This window comes from Panthera leo, chromosome C2 (genome assembly GCF_018350215.1).
Source record: "Panthera leo isolate Ple1 chromosome C2, P.leo_Ple1_pat1.1, whole genome shotgun sequence".
In the NCBI taxonomy this organism is placed as follows: domain Eukaryota; kingdom Metazoa; phylum Chordata; class Mammalia; order Carnivora; family Felidae; genus Panthera; species Panthera leo.
In genome coordinates this window covers 128,667,509-128,671,923 of record NC_056687.1, presented here as the reverse complement: position 1 = coordinate 128,671,923, position 4,415 = coordinate 128,667,509, and positions in this window count along the sequence as shown.

The following is a 4,415-nucleotide window of genomic DNA, read 5'->3' as shown; positions in this document are numbered from 1 at the left end:
CAAACTACTGATTAACTACAAAGGGAAATTTACAGTGTAGAAACCTGTCAGACACAACCTTAACCAAGCAAACAAAGTTAACAGAATTGATGATGAGACAAATCACTATCGTGCTCCTTCTAACACAATAATCTGTGAAGAAAATGACAGTTTTATTTTTTCCTTTTCAATTCTTCTACATATTATATCTTTTTTGTACCTGACTGGATTGGCAAGGTTCACAAGTAAAATGAATAGAAATGATAATACTAGACGTTCTGATCTTTTTCTTGATCTCAAAGGGAAAGATTTCATTCACCATTTCACCACTGAGTATGATGATTTCATATATATACAAAACATCTCTTTTATGTATTTATATGTACACACACATACACAATCAGATTAAACACGTTTCCTAGGATAAGTTTACCAAGAGGTTTTAAAAATATGGTTGCTGAGTTTAACCAAATGCTGTTCCTGTACCAACTGGCATGATCATATAATTTTTCTCCTTTATTCTGTTAATGTGATCAATTATACTGATTGATTTTTCAAAAGATAACTTGCATTCTTGGAATAAATCTAACTTGGTAATGATTTAGTATTCTTTTTTAGATATCGCTGGGTTCAATTTGCTCATATTTTGCTCAGGATATTTGTATCTGTGTTCATAAAAGGTAGTTTTTAACTTTGTTATGATGTCCTTGATGGTTTTTGCTTTCAAACTATAATTACCAGCCTCAAAAATTAGTCAGGGAATGCTCCTTCTTTTTCTATTACCTGGAAAGTATGTGTAAGATTGTTATAATTCTTTTTAAGTGTTTGGTAGAATTCATTGGTGGAGCTGTCTGGCCCTTGACTATTCATGAAAAGGATATTTTTATGGACTCCTGTGGGAAAAGAATGGAAGCCTGAAAATCTTCCCTTGTCCAGGGACTTCAGAGGGGTAGAAGTGAGAGACAGAGAGGTGGCGGTATATGGCATTTCAAATGGCTTGACATTTTTCTAACATCAAGTGCCCTTGGTTCTCACCTCTTACCACATTCTACCTAAGCCAGTAGGTCTGTGGGACAGTCAGCCTATAAACATCAGTTCTCAGGCTGCCTGATCCCACCTTCCTGAAGACCGAGACTCAGGTTTTCAGAGGAGAAGCCCTGGTGTTGGGCAGAGAGCAATGAAGGGGGGAGGGAAAGAGGGACTAGTTCAACCAGACAGAAGTTCTTTGTTTGCTCTGCTTCTTTGTAAATGAGGCAACATTTGGAAACAACAAATATTGGTTCAGAGAGCCAATGCATTCCTGCCCATCCCTTTAGGTCAGCAACCCAACCCCCCTGCACGTACACACAAATTCAGCTTTTTCTACAAGAGGGCCAACCCCACTGAAATTTAAGAGTTTTATTCAGTTTATGGTGGAAGATTTGGGTCATGACTTGGCTTGGTCTATAACTGGAAGCTCTCTTCATTCCCCACCCCCCCCCCCCGCCTCCCCCCCCTCCCCCCGCGGCACCTTTCTTATGCCCTTCCTTCCCTTCTTCCCTTCCTCTTCTGGATAAGTAAAGAGAAGATAAATAACCAGAAGGCAACTGCGGTCTAGAGAAGGCTGGGACTAAGAAGATTTGAGTTCAGGTCCCAGAGCTCTGTGAAGGAGGACCTGTCATTTTAGTGTAGTGTCCATATCTGAAAAGTGGGGAACTGATCTCATCTCTCAAGGTAGTTGGTCAAGATCACAAAGATCTTGACCCAGAACAGTTCCTGGAAAATGGAAGGACTGAAAATGTGATACTTTCCTTCCATCGGGGGGAAAAAAAAAAACCCAGTGCATGCCTGAGGTTCTGCGGTTGGGGCACTCAGACCTCTCCCAGGTGGACAAGCCCCTCTGCAAACTGAAGTGTGGGGTCATGTGTCTGTGGAGAAATGGCAGGGCTGGGAATGCCCTGTCTGTTCCTCTCAGTGTGAGCCCAGATGAACCCCTTGGTCTCTGTATGTACCTGATGGGTATGTGTACTCTGGAATTAGACTGCTTGATTTTGCATCTGACTCACCAGTTGGTTTGGGACAATTTATTAACCCCTCAGGACCTCAGTTTCCTCATCTCATCTTTAAAATGGGGATTCTAGGGGTGCCTGGGTAGCTCAGTCAGTTGGGCATCCGACTCTTGATTTTGGCTCAGGTCATGATCCCAGGGTCCAGGATCTAGCCCAGTGTTGGGCCCCATGCTCAGTGTGGAGATTCTCTCCCTCCCCTGTCTCTAAAATTAAAAAAATAAAAAATGAAATAAAATGGGGATTCTAGTGCACTCGCCAGAGGGTGCTCTCTCTGAGGGTCTCAGGCTTGGCTGTGGGCCTGTCCCTTGAGGAGCTGCCTCAGGAAAGGCTCACTATCTCCTCTGGTATGAGAGTAAGTGCAGTAGGAACCCAGGCATGAGAATCATGGTCCATCTGCCTTCCATGCCCTCCACAGAGCTTCCCCAAGTTTACGGCTTATTCGGCATTGGGCAACTCTCCTTCCTACTTCTGGGCAGACCCTGCAATTTCACTGCAGGGTCCGTGAATGCGGGCATGCTTGCTCTGTACAGTCTTTTCCCAGCCAGCCCTTCCCCTTACTTTCTCCCTCCATCTTCATCTCTGTACCTCAATGTTTTCCACAGGAAGCCAGACCACCCCCTAATGCCTGTTGCAGAGGCAAGTCAGAATACGCCCCTCCCGCCATGATGCTAGGTTTTTCATGGCTTAAGCAGGAGGGCCCAGGATGGGCAGGGAAGGAGGGCAGCAGCAGTCATTCTTCCTCATTGGTGAGGCGGGTGTTTGGCCGGCTAGGCTTGTCTTATGTCTCCACTGTAAATGGAAAGTCCCTGCTATAGCAATGCTCTCTAAAGTGGGGTGTGTGTAACCACTTGTATATGAGACAATCTATTGGGGTGTGAGAGAAGGTAACCTAACTTCCAGTTATGTTCATTCTTAATGCAACAGATTAACAAATGAACATTCACTACTATTTTGTATGAAGATTGGCACTGTCTCCCACTGGTCTGTAGGCCAGGCAGATACATGTCTTGTAGAGCCTCTGAAGTGTCTTGAGGGAAGATCAGGAACACCTCACAAGGAGTGGGCTGTGAAAGGGGGTGCTGGGTGGTTGTAACCCTCTGACCTGACCTTTGCTTTTGGCTTTTGTGGGGTTCCACATTTCGTGGTTTGCGTGTGCTCAGGAAATTGGATGCACACATTAGGTAATTTGGTTTAACTCACCAAACCTCATCAAATGCACAAGTGCCTTAAAAATATTTTTGAAAGGAAATTAGAATTAGATGATTTTGATAACACAAACACAATTGAACAAAAATAAAATGACAGTACTGATATCTTCTAGGCCTGCTGTAAATTAGTGTAGATAGAGCCCAAAACAACAATTATCTGATCAGACTGGAAAAGAATTAACTTTTAGAGAACCCTAAAATTATCCTGATGACTTTCAGGAGTACTGATATATATCTACTATCAGGAAACTTGCCATTTCCCTAAATGTATGATTTTGCCTTGAGGTATTACTCATTGTATACAAGGCACAATAAACAAAGGAACATTTTAAAATGAGTGTTTCATCTTTGTCTTACTACTTTATAAACTTCTATTGAAATGTGCACAATGTATTAGTTTAAAAAGTACATACACAGAATGTACAATCTCACTATTTTCCTGATAAGGATGTGCAACCAAAGCCAGTTGGAGACTACTTAGCTGGATGCGGCCAGGGATGACCCAGAGCATTGAGACCAGGCCACATCCTCCCCTGGGTCCCTTGCTTTGTGCTCATGTGACACTTTGTTCTGAGTCTCAAGAGTCTTGGTCACATTCCTGGATAGTTTCCTATGGGAAAGCTCCCTATGTCTCCCCTGTGGCTCTGTTCCTAGGTCAAGGTGTCCAGCAGGCTGCATCATGGGAAGGTTTTCAGTCCAGGAGCCTTAGTTCAGCAGGGCACACAGGGAGAGAGCAGTTCCTCAGTTAGGATGGCCTTTGAAAGCCCAGGGGGTATGGTTTCTGGGGACACCTGGGAACAAGTGAAGGGTGTTGAACTTATCTTTGAGGTCAGCTTTATTCTCCTCTGACACCTTCTCTCAGGAAGGTCTTCGTTATTCTGTGTTTCTAGTCTGGATCTGGGGTAGTTCCTTTCCTCTATTATCTGTGGAATGAATACACAGGACTGGTGCAAGGCCAGCTTTGGTATCCTCAGATTCAGAAGCAGATCTACCCGCCCCCACCAACCCCCTTTCTGCTGCAGCTCTGCTCCTGGCACAGAGAGAGCGCGTATTAACAAAGGGTTGATTTTTCTTTAATTCCCTTACAATCAGCATTTTTGTGCTGGATACCATCTGTGCATCTTTCTAGAGCTCAGGAAATGAGGTGATCAGCCTGGGCAAGGAATGAAAGGGGCGGGAT